General features: G+C 36.9%; 1 protein-coding gene and 1 non-coding gene across 2 annotated transcripts in view; one reads left to right on the top strand and one right to left on the bottom strand.

Annotated features, from left to right (window-relative positions):
* The window catches only part of AspRS-m (aspartyl-tRNA synthetase, mitochondrial), a 221,311-nt gene that overhangs the window by 68,614 nt on the left and 133,175 nt on the right, over nt 1–19,522 (bottom strand). The gene's annotated exons all lie outside the window — the stretch shown is intronic.
* On the top strand, nt 17,270–17,342 carry TRNAR-ACG (transfer RNA arginine (anticodon ACG)). Its single transcript has one exon. It is a non-coding gene; the product is annotated as a tRNA-Arg (tRNA).

The following is a 19,522-nucleotide window of genomic DNA, read 5'->3' on the forward strand; positions in this document are numbered from 1 at the left end:
TAAACAATAGCTTGATAATTTTTGCTTGATTATTTTTTCAAAAACTGGGACTAGCCTCCCGCCCCCGGGATAGATCCGCCACTGGAGCAACATATTCAGACAGGAAATATCTATATTTACTTAAAAATGTGTTTAAAAATTTGCTCTGAATATCCAACCCAATAGGATAAAACACCCTCTATAGCCTAAATACAGACACATAAAAGTCAAGCTCTACAGGATGTTCTGTTCAGATGGATATTAAATATTTGCCATCACGTTCAATGCTAACATCACGCTCACAATTTACAACAAAGTGCGAGAAATGTTTTGTTTCGATTCTCGTCTCGAGAAGATTGATACCTATTTTTTAAGTTCGAGACGAGATGAGAAACATAATTAATCTCGAGGGGAACTCGAATTCACCCACGTCCTACATCTCAAACACAACTTTATTGTTACATGATTCATAGCATAAAACTAAAAATTGGTAAAGTGATTGCACGAACACCATGAAGATCATTTATCAATGTTTAAATATGCACAAGTCTTATATAACTAACTAACTAACTATAAGAAAAGGATAGTATTGAGATTATTTCAAGTTGGATTAAGTGGGACACATGTCTGCAATCAGGGACAGCGCTCCACTGTTTCTCTGGGTGGGCCAGATGTAGGCCATAGAACAGTAGTGATAACCTAGCTTGTTTCGACGATTAACTAACTAACTCTATGGCCTATGGAACCCGGAGGTTCAAAACCGCATTCACAAAAGCTCTCCACTGACTTTTATCCTTAGCCAATTGGATCCGATTTCTACTTTGTATTCCTGTCTCTGCGAAATCCATCTTAATATTGTCCTCCCATCTGCGCCTAGGTCTTCCTAATGGTCGTTTTCCGATTGGTCTTTGAGACAAGACTTTGAAAGCGTTTCTACTTTCTTCCATTCTAGCTACATAACCTGCCCACCTAAGCCTCCTAGACTTGATGACCCTAACAATGCTGGGTAAACCGATTATGTAGTTCCTCGTTATGAAGTTTTCGCCATTCCCCATTCCCGTTCCTCTTGGGTCCGAATATTCGTCTCAGGATCTTGTTCTCAAATACTTTCAGTCTATGTTCTTCCCTCAGAGTAAGCGACCATGTTTCGCAACCATACAGAACAGCGGGCACGATTATCGTTTTATATATTTTAACCTTCAAATTCCTCGACAGAATTCGCGACGACAAGAGATTTTGAACTGAATAGTAACACGAAATCCCTGATGCTTTTAGTCGACATTTAATTTCTTCGTGAATATCATTTTTGTCTGTTAATATTGATCCTAGATATTTGAAAGTATCCACTTTAGCAAAAAGTATTATTTAATATTTTAACGTATTCATAATTTGCTGTACATAAACATTCATAAGTCTTATATAATATACTTTAATAATAAATATGGCTTAAATGTTGTTACGTACATACATGTACTCTTCCTGAACGTGAACCTCTCTAACAAGGAAAAATTCTGCTAACTTCTAGATGAAATTAAGAAACACAATCAGGCCATAAAATTTAGTTGAGTTTGAGTTTAACGTCGCTTTCACAGCGAGGGTATACGAGATGGAACCTACTTATTAACATGGAATCCGAACCACATGAACTCCCGCCGGGAATCTAACCCTGATTTCCCACGCGAAAGGTGCGTACGCTAACCGTTAGTCACGAATGAGCTTGATAAAGTTTATGTATAAGTTTACGAGAACGAGAAAAGTATATCTAGCATCGAGACTAGATGAGAAAAAATGTTTGAGAGTCGAGACAATACGACACTTTCACCAGACAAGACGAGAAAATCGTGCCAATACTACTAATTTTATACTTACCTAATTAATCCGCCATTACACTTACTCGACCTCACTCGCATTGTCATAATATCATTTCGACATTACGCTTACTTAGCGTCATGATTACAATATAACTAGAAAATCACACTCACAACACCCTTTCGAGCGACTTTACACTTACTCATCCTTAAACTCACATCAATTCGACAATCGACATAACGCTTACAACACCTTTTCGACCACACGATCACTTAACTTCATACTCACAACATTAACATCTATCACATTCGACCTCACACTTAGAACATCCTTTCGACATTACTCACACGACTTTATACTTACATCATGATCTTGACATCACGCTCAATAAACTCACGATCAGTTCGTGGGGTTGAGGTCACGTGCGCTTGGTATCAACGCTATTTGTATTATTAGATGACATATTTACGAATAGACAATATGTTTGTTAATTGATGGTGCTCATAAATGAGACGAGACAGAAAATATTTTCTCGTCTCGAGACCCATTATAGAACTGTTGTCTAGTCTCGATTTTCGGATTTTTTCTCGTCTGGTCTCGATTTTTCTTGTCTCGTTTTGTAATTTATGTAGAAAATGTATGCTCTGTTGGTTTCTTAATTTAATAAAGAATTGATCAATAGCCTTTCGCTGCGCAAGAACTCCTCAAGAGAAAAATGTAACAACATTTAAATATGTTTATTATTACAGTATATTGTATACTGACTTGCATATCTTCAAACATTTATTAATGCTCTTCATTTTGTTCGTATAATGACCTCATAAACTTATAGTTTCTATATTACGAATCATGTAACAATGAACATTGTTTGAGACCTAAAACTTGGACGAACTATTATAGCCCACGAAACTACAGAAAATTTACGACTCGTCTCAAATTTAAAAATCTATTCCACTAAGTCACTTCATAATCATTCACTTTCATTAATAATGTTTTACTGTACAGGCTACACGGCATAACAGTGAGTTGTAAACAGATATATTTCATTTTTCACTTACAATTGATTAAATACATGTTTTGTTTCCTTTTTTCCTACAACTTTTAAGCTAAGGATGGGCACGAGCGAGTTTTCTTTGAAACTCGACTCGACTCGAAACAGACATCTTTTACCTCGACTCGAGAACTCGGCTCGAAAAATTTCCTTCAACTCGACTCGAATTTTGCTCGAGTTTCGAGTCGAGTCGAGCCAAATCCTGTATGTAGTTTCAAGTACTCTCTTGAATTATTCCATATAGACAATATAATTATTATCAATGTTACTACTTCTACTACAATTATTATTATTATTATTATTATTATTATTATTATTATTATTATTATTATTATTATTATTATTATTATTATTATTATTATTATTATTATTAGAACACCGTGTATAAACATGAAAGATAGGCAGTTTGTATCTGAATACGAAGAACTAGTTGACTGCAACTTAGGTAGTCGTGAAGTCTAGGAGGCAAGAACGTTGTTCATGAGGTTGGAATTTGAATCCCGGGGGAGCAAGTATTCGGGCTCGAGCCAAAATTTGTTAAAAGTTATAGGGCGCCGGCCAAACATGTTCAAAACTACTCGGCCCGGGTTTGTCAACGGCTCGAACGGCTAGGCTCATAGCTCATTCGCTATGGAGCCGAACCGAGAAGTAGGGATGCGCACGAGTCGAGACATGTCTCGAATTTCGACTCGAATTCGAGTCGAGACAAACTTCTTTCTCGACTCGAATTTCTCAGTCGAGACACGAGTCGAGTCGAGACTACTCGTAAAATTCTTGATTCGACTCGAATGTCTCGAAAATCTTTGCTTATTTTTAAAATTATTTCGAAGTAACTAATCACACAGAAACAGGTATTTTCCTTGAAACCAATACCATACCAGCATTTATTACTTCGAGAAGGTACAGGTATTTTTAAAGTTAATAGTTAACCTTTCGCCAGCGGGCTTTAATTTTCTTCTCATTTCAGTTAATTAAAACTAATAATTATATGTCATGATATCTGATAGACTTTAAATATGCTAACAACACTTAAGTAACTATCCAGATATCTAATGTGTATAAAACTGTTGCGCTGAAGTGAACTTCGTAAATTGTCTAAGTGAGCAATTGGCAGTCTATAATAATTTATTGGATTTAGTAAAAATTTAGTCAAATGCTATATCTGGAGCATTGGATTAATTCTGATAAATCATTATTATTTAAATCAAGATTTAAATCATTTGATTTTTTAAACAATCAAGTGATTATTAAAATCAAATTCCGAAATAAATTAATTTGAATTGAAAATAAGTAAAATCCCTTTTCTGTTCTGTTATTTAGTCAAATGCTATATCTGGAGCATTGGATTAATTCTGATAAATCATTATGATTTAAATCAAGATTTAAATCATTTGATTTTTTAAACAATCAAGTGATTATTAAAATCAAATTCCGAAATAAATTAATTTGAATTGAAAATAAGTAAAATCCCTTTTCTGTTCTGTTATTTCAATTATGGAGGATAATAATCATAATACGATGAGACTCAAATGTATGTACAGCACAGTATGAAAATGAGTGTTATGCAGAGAATGAATAGGGAAAATCCCATTTTGAACGGGTAACAAGGCAATCCTGCTTTCTTCTCTTCGTAACATAGGGTTTGTAAATCATAAACTATTCCAACGAGGAAATCACCATTCGAATTTAAGAAGAAAATTCTTTTATGTGCATGTCTGTTTGTTCCCAGATTTTATTTTATTTTATTTATTTATTTATTTATTTATTTATTTTAAGATTTTATAACTTTAGGCGAAATTTATAGATTTTATATGTATTTCGTGCCGCAAGCTAGTTCTGACTTTTTAAAATATGCCCTACCAAATATCAATAACGTTTGGGAAAAAAATGCAATGTTGATAAACGTTGTTGTACTTTTTCCGTAATGCTTAAGAAACTTTGTTTGGGATTGAAATAGGTTAACGATTGGGGATTAATTGAAAATTCAACTCCGGTACTTTCACTTAAATTGTATAATTAATATTTAATACTAATTCCTAATGTTTTTTTCTTCAGTTCGCGATTTGTAGTATAAGAGGAGAAAGATTTGGTTTAAATAAAAAAAAATAACAAAATGATTTTTTCCACCCTGCATAATTTACACGCATTTAGCATCTAGCATCTTGATTCTCACTTCTGGAGAACAGAAAAAAAAATTAAATAGGTCAACGACCGTCGGGAATTATCCTTTTTAGTTGAATCGATAGTAGGAGTAATAAAACCAGTCAGTATTTACGCAGTTGTATTGTCGAATTCACAGAAATGTTCAAAAATAAGCAAAACGTGATTCTACAAAAGACTGTTTACTACCTACCCATAGTTTTATTACTGTCAACTGAAATCTGAGTATGTGGTTATCTGGAATGTTTCTGTCCCTTTTCAATTTACAACTTGAGAAGGTAGGGGGTATAAACGTCAGGGGACAGCCAGTTAAAGAAATGCTTCAGGGCTATGTCGGAAGCTCGGAAGCAGCATGTTTTGTATATACTTCTTAAAATGCTATCCATTCATAAAATATAAATTCGCCCTTCCCTCTTTCCAATACAGAGAACCGACTCTTTTGCTGAAGAAAGATGTTCAGAGAAAAATGAAACAATCGTTTCAAGCACGAAGTTCTTTATCGTACACAATGAACGTAATTCTTTTAGTTTCTGAGTGTGTTTAGCTTACAGATTGTGACAAGTTTGAACCCTCCACGAAAATGCTAAAACCAATGACAAGTGCAAATATATATGACAAATCTGTGGGTGAATCAAATAATGCAGACAAATGGGAAGATGATTGAGCTCCTTCGTGGTTAAGCGGTTAGCGTACCCGCCTTTGGTGTAGGAGACCCGGATTCGATTCCCGGCGGGAGATCATATGGTTCGGATTTCAAGTTAATAAGTAGGTCCATGTCTCATATAATCTCGCTGCTGAACAGGATGTTAAACTCAAAATCAGCTCAGCTCAGCAAATGGGAAAATAAGTTGAGTTGATTTTGAGTTTAACGACCCGTTCAGCAGCGAGACTATATGTGACGTTAATGGAAAAACGAAGAAGTTTTGTTTGAAGATAACACTGCTTGATGCAGCGCAGTCTACCACTTGTAAAATAGTCTTGAAGTGGTTATTCGGTATGCGTGCGTGTGTGTGTATACACTTGTTTCTGAATATTTATATACATTCGTGTGTTATAATTGTTATATTAATATCCACTGGATTAGGTGAAAATATAAAACGGATTTGATGGCAGTCATCTTGGTAAGCCATTAAAAAAATAGTAATATTAAATTAGATTATAGTTTAGTGTCCCTTTCAGGAGCAAAGTTGTATGAGACGTGAACCTACAGCTTAACGTGGAATTTGCACCATATGAGCCCCTACCGTGAATCAAACCGCGGGCTCCCACGCCGAAGAAGCGTACGCTAACCACATAGCCACGGGGAGGCTCAATATTTAGTAATATCTATTAAATTGTAAAATTGCATTTGCATAATTTTCTCTAATATAATCTTCACAATGTAAAGTTTCAGCTAGGCACATTATCTTGTTTAAAATCAGAAAGTCAATCTCTTGTGGTTCACTCTTGGGTTGGACTGTGGGATTATATAAATCCGAATTAGATACTTTTATTCTATTTTGTACAGTACATCCGTTCCTTCATAATCTCCTAAGCAGGGGCGTAAATAAGGGCCCCGCAGACCCCACATTGCGGGGGGGCTCAAGCCATCAGGGACCCCAAATCATGAAGTGGGACGTAGAGAAGGGGCCCCACTCCACGCTGTTTGCTGGGAGGCCCCCAAGCCTTTAGTTACGCCACTGTTAATAAGAATAGTTACGAATATAAATTTAAGTCACATTCAAATGTATCAAACTCTTCGATTAACCTGGGGATGGTTAAGAAATTAAGTGCGTCTGGAGGTAGACTATTTCGCAATTCAGTGGATATATTGTGAATGTATTAAAAGTCTACTGTTGCACCCATCAAATTTAAATTTTGAAAAAAATATTCTCTGTGAATACTAAACAGGATATTTTTTTAAAAAAAATCAATTGTTAATTTAGGCTGCTAATAAGGCAGGTTTTGTGAGAAAGGAATTCTCCAGGGAATAATTCCTCAGTTCGATATATATATATATATATATATATATATATATATATATATATATATATATATATATATATATATATATATATATATATATATATATATATAGTGCTATTTATTAATTTATTTTATTATCTTTGTGACACAACGTCATATTACCTTTGTACATGAATACTATACTTGCAAGATTTCTCCTTGCGAGACGCCACAAAGCTAACTGAAAAAACATCCTGACCAAATGGACTCTCTCTTTGTGTGTGTATGTTTGAAGAAAGAACAGTCTATGCGTTGTGTTTCTGACCCTAATTGTTCAATTTGTCTCTGTGGTAAAACTCTTATTTCGCTAAACTTGACCAATAATATAATAAAATATAAATATAATAAAAGCAGTAAATTCTAAAGTACCCTGTAGCATCTGCCCGAAATTAAATGTATAGATCTAGATTATTATTTCCAATTAGAAGTCATTTTCGCTTCTAGGTTACTAGTGACTGAATTATTCTTCTTTGTATCTTCGTAGTCGAGAAAATAATAATAATAATAATAATAATAATAATAATAATAATAATAATAATAATAATAATAATAATAATAATAATAATAATAATAATAATAATAAATTCATTGAAGAAATCCAATGAATACGAAAGTAATTCACAATTTCCTTCATAATGAATGCAATTGTCAAGTACTTTCGTATTTATTGGACTTCCTTTATGAATATATAATTACTCATTATAGTGCATAAAATGCCCTACAAAATTTACAAATTTGCGTAAAAATTGAAATTTGTATCGCAATTTGCTACGTAATATGTAAATTCTTTAAAAAAACGCTTATATGTACGGCATGTAAATGTTTTAAATATATATATATATATATATATATATATATATATATATATATATATATATATATATATATATATATATATATATATATATATATATATATATATATATATAAAACCTTGAACAGCGTTTTCTCGAGACGAGTCGAAACAGTTTTAAATCTCGACTCGTCTCGTGCGCATCCCTACCGACAACTGAGCCGAGACAACAGCTCATCCGAATTAAGCTGGCTCGAGCCGATGGCTCCTCCCAATCGAGTCGGCTTGAGCCGGTGGCTCACCAGAGCGGAACCGAACCAAGTTGATGGCTTACCCTAACCGAGCCCACTGGAGCCATTGGCTTAGTTGAACTGAGTCGAGCTGAGCCGATGGACTCATTTCAACCGAGCCCAACGAACCGAAGGCTCACCTGAGCAGAGTCAAACAGAGTCAATGGCTCATCTCAACCGAGCCGGCTTCAGCTACCTGCTTACTTGAGTCAAGTCGATGGCTCATCGCAACGAACCAGCTCAAGCCGTCCGTTAAGTTGAGCCGAGCCGATGTCTTATCCCAACGAGCCGGCTCGAGCTGTTCACTCAGTTGAACCGAGTTGAGCCGGTTAACATCACTTCCCGGAGTGGGCTTCTGCTTGGTCTTAAAACTTAGACCGTGCAGGTCTGAGCCTTGATGGTGAGAAGTACAGTATATACTTATATTGATGCTTACCATATTTGAAGCTGTCTCGTTATAAATATCTATTGTCGTCTCGTTATCGAGACGATACGAGCAGTGTCCCATCTCGCGAGCAGCACTAAAAATATTCCACATTACTGCTTACAAATCTCATGGCTTTGCTTCCTAGTCTAATGAGGTAATGATTTCTATACGAGCTAAAACGAGCTGAACCAGCGGGCCATTTATCAAACTCAACTCGACTCGAAACTCGATCTCTAAACAGCGACTCGGCTCGGAACTCGACTCGAGAAAATTACCTTTGGCTCGACTCGTGCCCATCCCTATTTTAAGCGTTTAAAATGCAAACACGCACAATATATATATAATATTCTGAAACTTATTATCCTATATTTTTTTGTAATAAACAAATTGTATTTAAAACCAATTGTAAAAACCCGAACAAGGCAATCTCACAATTATTTTATAGTCAGCAATAATTAATTTCCAGATACTCAATAATTGTCTTGATATTCTTCACGCAAATATTCTCCGTTATCCGTAAGTTAGATATAATTCATTATCGGGACATAATTCGTTATTTGACATCCGAATATTATCCGTTATCCGAATATTATATATCATCTGGACATTATCCTTTATCCGGATATTATTTTTTATCCATTATGCGAATATTATTTGTCATCCGAATATTATCCGTAATTCGGATATTATCCGTTATCCGGATATTATCCGTTATCCTTCATTCGGATATTATCCGTTATCCGAATATTATCCGTTATCCGGATATTATCCGTCATCCGGATATTATCCGTTATCCGTCATCCGGATATTATCCGTCATCCGGATATTATCCGTTATCCGTCATCCGGATATTATCCGTTATCCGGATATTATCCGTCATCCGGATATTATCCGTTATCCGTCATCCGGATATTATCCGATATCCGTCATCCGGATATTATCCGTTATCCGGATATTATCCGTCATCCGGATATTATCCGTTATCCGTCATCCGGATATTATCCGTCATCCGGATATTATCCGTTATCCGTCATCCGGATATTATCCGTTATCCGGATTATCCGTTTCCTCAAAAACGGATACCGGATAATTTCTTATCCGGATATCCGTTATCCGGATATTTTGGCCATCCCTAGTGCGGACAGATAACTTGACGAGGAAATTGTTCAGAAAATGTCATTTAAAGACCTTAAACAATTCTGAACACAACTACAACAGTTTCTGCATGTGAGATCTCGAGTTTGATCTCGTTTATTTATGAACGTCACGATGTGATAAATTTGTACTCATTACTATAGGCTAATGTTTTCGGATGTTGCAAAGTCCATGTCGTCTGTCCGAAACTGTTTATTCAATACGTGTGTTTGCAGCTGACCATTATACATAAAGGCCTTCTCCTCGATCTGCAATCTGAAGACGCGCCATGCCATGGTGACAGAAACCCATATTACACGGAACATTTTCCTTGTACTCCAAAATAGGATGAAGTAACTACACGCAAGGTGTCAAAATTTAATACAGCCAGAATAACACAGAGTCATTGTGTTAACACAGCCGTTTTATATATATTAGATGATCAGACGATGACTATAAAATTTGATACGGATAGACAATAGAAAGAAAATAAAAACGGCAAGTTCTTTAAATACTTCGTGCGTGGTTCACATATGTTTTTCGTAGCAATAAACATTTTTCGCTCATTCCTAGTTACAAAGCGATGTAATTTCAGCCGTCTATGAATTGAGACGACAAATTTTAATAACAAAGATTAATAGATAAAATAATTGAAGACCCTGCACGCAAGAACTTTGCGGTGGATACCTCCATTGAATGATTTTGATTGGCTACCGTAAGTCATCGATTTGGCTTCGAATTAAATTGCAAACAACTTTGGGCTTCTTTTATTTATTCATTTTCATTTTCTTTTTTTTTTTTTTTTTTTTTTTTTTTTTTTTTTTTTGTGACAGTCTGCGTTATTCTTAATACTGTGAGAAGTGGAAAAGGCTCCACCCAACTTCCTCCAATGAGGTGCATTCGCTCTTAGAGGACAAGGTTAAAACGATTATCGCACCGACATTCTTCAAGAAGTAGATTTTTCCCTTCTTTTTAACCTTTCCCTTCTGACAACAACTTAATTCGTTGAAGCTTATCTGATCCATGCAGTGGATGGTCGCTAGCGCTGGTTTTAAAAGCTCCTCGGTAGATGATAGATGAGTTGCCAGGATTTGTCAAGATATTTCTTTCGTAATAGGTGAACGTGGGTTTGATCCTTGATGGCTATCATTCTTTCTCATCCCTTTTGAGTTTAACATCTGCACGAACTAAATGCGTTTCTCCTACCATCCACTACAGCAGGGGTTGACCAATCTTTTTAGCTTTGAGAGCTACTTTTGATTTCAGAAATCATTGGCGTTCTATGTACTTATTTGTTCATTAGCCTGCTAGAAGAAACTATAAAATAAGAACAGATAGATGCAGACTGTATGATATAGGCCGCCAGAGGATACTTTTCAGCACACTGTGCTCGAGCACAAGGCGGTATTTTTTTTTTTTTTTTAATACACAATAAAGTAATATTTGAAACTAGCAACCCGCAGAGTCCCACGCAAGCGCGAGAAAATATTTTCATGTGTTTAATTCGCTCTAATTACAGTAGTTACTAATTAGCTAGCTTATCTGATTATTTTTAAAAAGTCATCCTCTCCCACCCCCACTCCAAAGGGTGAAGAAGAACTTGAACATCATGAAAATTGATACCATTAAACTCAGCGATCTCGGAAACTATGAATTCAACACTAATATATATGTCGTTTTCGATTACTTTTAAAATCTCGCCCCCCACCCGGGGAGTGAAGTATGACCTTGAAATTGAATTGTTTTAAAACTGTCACTATTCATCTCAACGACCCCAAAAACTATAAATTCAACTCTAATTCTCTAATTCTATTTCTAGGTCGTTTTCGGGGAAGGGGGGCGGCAAATTTTGTGCGAGGAGCGGCAAATTATTTAGAGCACAGGGGCGCACAATATATAAATACGGACCTGGTCTGTGCCTCTCAGGAGTTCCCTGTCGATGCGTTGACACCCTTGACCTAGAGACCTGCACGGGCCGGGCCTGGCCCGAGGCCCGGCCCAGCCCGCGGGCCGACTCTGTTATTTCTTTGGGCCGGGCCGGGCTTGGGCGGGCCAACACTGTTATTTCTTTGGGCCGGGCCGGGCTTGGGCTGGCCGACACTGATTTCTCTTCAGGTCGAGCTGGGCTGGGGCCGATCAATTGCAATTCTTTAGTAATTATTGGCTTTCCTTAAACGATAATTGGAATAAAGCCAAACGTTGAAGAAGTGTGTCCGTGAAAAATGTTACAAAGAATGCAATAGCTATTTACAGTTTGTGTTGCTTAGCGGCTCCACTTTCACTATAGAGGATTGCAGGCATTATGCGGTAAATTGAGTTCTGACCTTGACCTTCACTGAACTCAATATATAACAAGAAGGGGTGGGAATGTTTTGCCTGTCGCTAAACAATATTGCCATCTTCACTTTATGCTAGAAATCAATTAAGTTAGATTTTTGTTACAGGGAATGGAGTTTTTGTTGTCTCGATGACATGGAAAGTTCTAGGAGGCAGTGGTACCATTCGGGAGGCAAGCGTCAGGTTGTAAACCAGAGTTTAGAAATTGTTTCTGAGGTTAGGTCAAATTTAGTACTAAATTTTGAGAAAGATTGGGGCTCGACCTAATTAAAAAAAAAAATATCGGGCCGGGGTCGGGCCAAAAACTTTTAAAATTTATCGGGCCCGGGCCGGGCTTGGGCCAAGAATTTTAAAAAACTTATCGGGCCGGGCCGGGCCGGGCTCGGGCCGAAAATTTCCAAAACTTTTCGGGCCCGGGCTGGGCCGGGCCTAGGTACGTTAGGGCTGGATTGGGCTCGGGCCGAAAAATTCGGCCCGTGCAGGTCTCTACCTTGACCTACAGAGTGAAAGTCCTCTTGCAGTAGACCCAAAATAATGGGTCAAATACGACCTGCGGTCGCAGCTTTAGAGCTATGTCGACCTGATTGCTGAAGTTGTTTAAAATAGAAATTGATTATAAAATGAGAATTGATTTAAAATATGCAGTAAAACTACGAAAGTACGAAATAATGGTTTGCACAAATGAACTAAAATTGTCTGTTTCCGATAAGAATATCACAATTATAAAATATAAATTAAATGTGGAAAAGGTGCAGCATAAAGATGAATTGTTATAAATTACACAAAAAACAAGTGCACTACAAAACGAATTATCAAAATATAAAAAAGGATCATATACATTTCAATTGTTTTCGAGAAAAATTAACGATTAATTTTTTAATCGTTACGGATTTTTTAACGGTTTCCAATTAAAAATTAACTACTGCAAAATTTAATTGATAACATTAAAAATTAACAAATTTTTTACGAATTAATTTAATCGTTATTTTTAAAAGGATTAGTTACAAGCCTGGGTTTTGCCTAATCTTCGATGGATGTTCCTCCTGTTTTGAAACGCTGAAACCATTCACAACACTGGGTTCGGCTTGTACATTTTACCCATAGACTTAATGCGACTTCATGAAAATTCCTATAAATGAATTCCCCCATTTGAAAAAAAATTTGATGCACATACACTGCTCTTCCAAAATCTTTACTTTCGTAATACCACTAAACGGAACACAACTTCATTCCAACCAGGGCCGCCCACAGGGGGGATGTATGGCGCAAGCTGCGCCATTGAGAAAAAAATTGGGGGGAATAAAAAAATTGGGAAAGAATTTCACTCTGATGTCGAATAAGTAATTTTGCTGTCGTCAGAATAACATTGGAACACGATGCGATTTTTTTTTTTTAAATCTCGAGAATGAATCCCCCTACCCCTGCTTAGAAACTCTATGAATGAAGTACCGCGCAAGTTGCTATATGAAAGGATGGCGCCAAGTTCTGGTGAACAACAGTTACAAACACTCAAGGAATCACTTTCAAATTTAGATTTGAAACTTGGCTGTTGTCTGTATTGTTACCACTAGCTCACAATTATGTCAAACTACTTTATAATTTTCAACAGACAACATAGGCAACTGTTGTCCACCAGAACTTGGCGCCTATTTTTGTGATTTCAATTCTTTTTAAGGTCACTCGTACTTGGCTCTTTTACAGGAATGTTTTTTGTTGGATATTACTTCTTTTTGTAGGCTAATTTCGAGGATAACATTTTCTTTTGGTATCAAACTCAATAACTTGTAACTTGCGTCTTACTTTTCATGTACAAGGGAATTACATCAATATTTTGTAAAGAAAAAAATAATACTACTAATTGTAAAAAAAGAATACCTATGCCATACACAGTGTGTAGAAGTTTTTATACCCTTCAATATCCTTATAGAACATATTTAGTATTGTACACTACCAAGACTACTGATAAAAGTAATGCCATTTTTATAATTACTACTGCCCCTACTACTACTACAAGCATTCTATAATACTACTACAGGAAATAAAAACAACAAAAAAATAACAATTACTAGTACTATAAAAACTACTGCTACACTGGGCAATCGTTTTTAGAGGACTTGAGTTTTGAGGAGGGAAGAGATTATTAGTTTTGGGGGGGAGTGCGCCATCAGCTTTGGGGGGATGGGCACCCCTGATTCCAGCCTCATAGTTTTACAATGACACAAGACAGGATGATGCGATTACCGTTAAGATGCTTTAGAAGAATATCACATTGGGGTGCTGCAAGGAGGAAGTCAAGGACAGTTTCATTGATCGTATTTTTTGGAAGTTCGTTTTCTTTCTGGACAGATCTCGTATCTTCTGAAGTTCTATTCGAAATTGTCATTCCACCGTCACAGCGAATAGGTTCTTCCGTATTCCAAAACACGAAATAACTGCTTACCCTTACACTTAGCAAAAGTTATATTTGCTATTACCGTCCCCTAGCGGCAAAACACGAAAACTTTGTGTGCGAACTTGTCTTTTGTAAATGCTTGTCTCTCTATTAGAGATGGCCATTTTGAAATCGGATTTCGCTCGAGCTCAAGTTCACCAACGCCAGTGAGGTTTGTGCTCTTTCAATCTTGCGATGAATAACCTGTCTGGGCTCATGCTCACTGTATTCAATTATAGGGTTCGAACCCACAACGGCTCGAGTTCAATTAACGAAGTTGATCACGAGAGTCAGCCCACATAGTACATGGACGTCCACGGGACGTCCGAGACTGATCCGCAATGGACAACGGGATATCCCAGGATCATCCGAATTTGCTCCAAGGACATCAATAGAACCTCCGCGGGATATCCAGATGTCGGTTAATATCCGGAAAACGGGATATTCAACGGGACTTCAAAGGGATGTCCACTGGTAAATCGTTGATACCGACTAATGTGGTCCTAGGTATGTCCGGCGTGGGATTTCCCTGGGATCTCCTGTCCCATCCGGGAAGTCCCGTGGGTATCCTACGTGGAAATCCTTTAGGACGTCTCATGCAGGACGTCCATGGGATATCTACTCATTGTCCCGATAGTCCCGAGAACTGTATGGGATAATTGGGAACAAAATGGAACGTCCTTGGGACGTCATGTGCTATGTGGGAGGCTATCGACGTAAAAATTGTGTAACAGATTTATGAACAATACGAACTACATTACAAATGCAATTCACTAGTGTATGAGTCAAGTATGTTACAAATACAGTCGTGTATGAGTCGAAACTGGTAGTGCTAAAGCCTCATATAACAACTTGTCGTGTCTTGGTAGAAGGCGTTCAATAGGCTTATCCTCCCTACAGCACTGCATGTAAATGTTAATCCTCGAACGAAAACCCTGAACAAAGGACTTGTGATGGGAAAAATTCTTTCGTACGAACCAACCTACCGGTTCATTAGGTATGTAAAGCAACACAACAGGTAGCCGAATTGAACATGATGGTAAAAGCTCTCTGCTGTGTTACGTTCTCTCTGACTCATTAGACCCGAAGGCTAAAGATTGAGAAACCGTTCCGGTGATAATTGTCTTAAAAACCACCCTGCGGGGAACCAAAGGGCTTACACATCAAAACAGCTTGTTTCTCTTCTACTGGAGTGAAAAATCACCTCACGTGGTGAATGTACAGTGGCTTCTTCATTTTTTTTTTTTTTTTTTTTTTTTTTTTTTTTTTTTTTTTCATACCAATGCATCGGTCTGAAACCTCTGTGTTACCCATATCAAAAGAATTCCAATTGGATTCCGGTTTTGATTCTTATACGAGGCATGCATTAATGTTTTATTATTTTAAAAAATTAAACTAAGCTGTTTCATTAGTTATAGTGTCTGTCAAGTCAAATTTTATAATAGCACTCAATTACTTTGTATTAAATCAGGTTTTTAGAGTCATATTAAGTTATCATGCAATAAAAGACACTATTCACATCAGATTTGTACCGCTTTGTGTTACTTTCTTGTGTCAAGTTTATTTCCTTACTATTTCTTTAAGGTACGGTAAAAAAATAAATAAATAAATAAATAAAATAAAATAAATAAGTGGATATTAATAAGAAAGTCGCAACCGTAGCCATGTCGACTATTGCACCGTAGATTGTTATAAGATAGATTATTTGTAGAAAATAATTAAATTGTTTGCTCTGAATGACTTAGTAACAGCATTAGTTGTAACCAAAAAGTCGCGGACATAAACCCGACACAGACCACTGTTTCATGTATCTGAAGAGGTGGTAGTCGCTCAGCGCCAACTGTGAGCTTTTAGGATGATCAAAAACATCCCTGTGGAACTGCTTCAATAGGTTTCGTTGCAGGTACAGCGATATGCGGGCGAGCATTAATATGAACTAGGGATGGCCACAAATTTCCGGTTCCGGTGGAACCGGTTCTCGGAGATCCGGTTTTCAGAACCGGTTCTGGAACCGGTCCCGGACCTGGATCCGAAAACCCGGTTCCAGAACCGGATCTTAGGAACCGGTTCCAGACCTGGATCCGAAAACCCGGTTCCAGAACCGGATCTTAGGAACCGGTTCCAGACCTGGATCCGAAAGCCCCCAAAGACCCGTAAAGGAGGCATAAAGTTCACCTTCAAAAATAATGCAAAGAGGACCATGCGCTTGTGCCTTCCCCGCCCAGACCCGTTTGTGCCCCCAGAAAAACAATTTTGGTCCACCAGTGGGTGTTTAGCCAAATGAGTTGGCCAGTTTGCCTGTTTAACCAATGAGTTTGCCAGTTACCCAGTTTATTTAGCCAAATGAGACAAGCTGCCGCCGCCTGGGCGCCTGCCTGTCGCTTCCACCATTTCATCTAGCATACTGTTCACAGCTTGCCAGCAGCTCGGGTTTAGCGTAGGGATGGTCACAAAGTTTCGGTTCCAGCGGAACCGGTTCCGCGAGGAACCGGTTCTGAAAACAGAACCGGTTCCAGACCTGGATCTGAAGAACCGGTTCCAGACCTGGATCCGAAGAACCGGTTCCAGACCTGGATCCGAAGAACCGGTTCTAGACCTGGATCCGAAGAACCGGTTCCAGACCTGGATCCGAAAAACCGGTTCCGGAACCGGGTCTTCTAGAACCGGATCCGTTCAGACCCGAAAACCGGTTCCACCAGGAACTGGTTCTGGCCATCCCTAATATGAACCAACACCACACCGGAAGTCAGCATGCCCGACGCTGCTCTGGATGGCTCGTGTGAATTGGCGTAACGTTTCACAGTACACGCTCAGAAATCGTATTACCGCACGCACGTGGGTAGTTTAAAGACCTGGCCCAGTGGCGCAATGGATAACGCGTCTGACTACGGATCAGAAGATTCCAGGTTCGAATCCTGGCTGGGTTGTGTAGTTTTTTCGTTGATGCACAAAATTGACTACGAAGTCTGTGATTGTGAAATATATTGAATAGACTTAGAATTAATGGAATTCGCTTAAATACAATATCCTCCTATACAGAACAATAAATGCTTCTATTACCTATTTCGAAATCTTTAAAGTTGCGTTTTAAAATATTATTGGTTATTTTAATGTAGTGAATTTATTGGAGTTTTAAACTCTTGAATATAATTGTATGATTTAATTAAGTAAACCAAAATTTCAGTAAGGAACTGTATAGGTTTTCTCGTAGAGTAAAAATAAATAAACCGTTCATGAATACTACCCCCAAAGCTTTAAGTTGCTGTACACTATAAGATAGAATCTTGCGGAATTAAAAGTTCTAATTGTTTACATATCGCACCTTCTCGAGAAAGGTGACACAAGTCAAAAAACCTAAAGATCCAAGTTCGTATCCCTCGCGAGAAAAATGACATAACTCGTAACTTGTTTTTAAGTTATTTTATAATCACAATATATTTTTTTTTTCTTTTATGTGTAAAAGTGCTGTAAATATAGCTTTAAAATTATCCCAAAATCAGAGTGTATTAGAACGAAAATGACCAATTTCGTGTTATGTCACTTTTCTCGCGAGGGATATGAACTTGGACTTTTTTTTTTTTTTTTTTTACTTGTGTCACTTTCTCGAGAAGATGCGATATAACTTTTTTCTAGTTTGCTGTTACACAAATATTAATGTTCAACTCTAAATATGGTTACGCTTCTTGCCCTATTCTGAAGAATTCAAAAGTCTTCAAATTGCCTGCACGCTGGCGCCATCATGCAGGCAATACAAGTAGCGACATCTATTAGAGCAACTGTTAACTATAAGGAGTTAGCGTTAGGAACAAACCGAGACCTTTTCTTCTGTATAACATGAAACTGTTTGAAAAATATACATAGATGCACGAATATAAACAAATTCAAATCTTATAAACGAAAGTTTGCTAGGTAGTTGGAGTATAGAAAATAACAAATATCTTTAACATTTTTCCCCTTGCAGAATAAACACATTTCTGTTTAGAGATAAATATATTTAATTAAAACTAATTCCATTACGTCAAACATTTTATTCTTAACGTTGATAATGCTTTATTTGGATGCTTTATTTTTCATTTATACAAAAATCATTACTACAGATTGGATTTTCAGGCACTAAAACACGAAGAATAGCCTGTAATATAAGATCTAATTGGAAATAATGAAGATAAAGACTTAATGACACACAAAAACTTAAATCGTACATTGCGCTCAAATAATCTGAAGAAGATACCTGGCTGATCTAGTTTGTAGACAGTATGAATCTTATTCTTCAGAAACAAGCATGAAAATCATCCCGTGTGTGTGTGTCTAATAAATAAATAAATAAGTTTTAGCATTTGATCTTTGCACGCAACAGTCTATAAAGATTTATACAACTTTTACATGTAACAGCAACGGCGCCAATTTCTCTGTAACTTTGGGGAGGCCCATTCATTAAAAAAAAAAATACATACAACAACACATATAACAATAAAAATACATTCATAAAAATACATGTGGGCCCGCATGAGCTTTGCCCCCCCCCCCCCCCGTCAGGATCGGCGCCCTTGTGTAACAGTTCCAAGGAAGAAATCGTTGATCCATTTCGAATTAATAGATAAATTTTGTAGATAAAAAATCTAGGTAAATAAGTAGGTAAAATAACCATATTTTGATGTAGTACATTATAAATAGCAGGCATGTAAAGGGGTATTAGTGGTACCATTAGTAAAAAGCATACAAAAATAGATACCAATAGTCAATAGTGAATTATTGCTGCATATGTCCAGTGTACAGCATATAAATACACATATGTAACAATTTCTTACAGCAAAATTTAAAAAAAAAAAAACTGTAAACAATTTTGACAATGAATGACATTCTTTCTAGTGCCACAAAAGTTGGTTTATAGCGATTAACTGTAAAACTACACATGAGTATTTAACCACAAACGCATTATTTTTGTTTCATTCGATATGATCTATTGACAGAAATAACGTATTATCTTTGACCAGCATTTTAGTAAAACAGAAATTAAAATTTAAGGAGATAAAAAAAGAATTTTTGGCTATACAGAGCTATTTCAAAACAACACCGACAACGTTTGGGAGGTGATTCCCAACACCAA

The sequence above is a fragment of the Thermobia domestica genome, chromosome 7 (genome assembly GCF_964235325.1).
Source record: "Thermobia domestica chromosome 7, izTheDome1.hap1.1, whole genome shotgun sequence".
NCBI lineage: Eukaryota > Metazoa > Arthropoda > Insecta > Zygentoma > Lepismatidae > Thermobia > Thermobia domestica.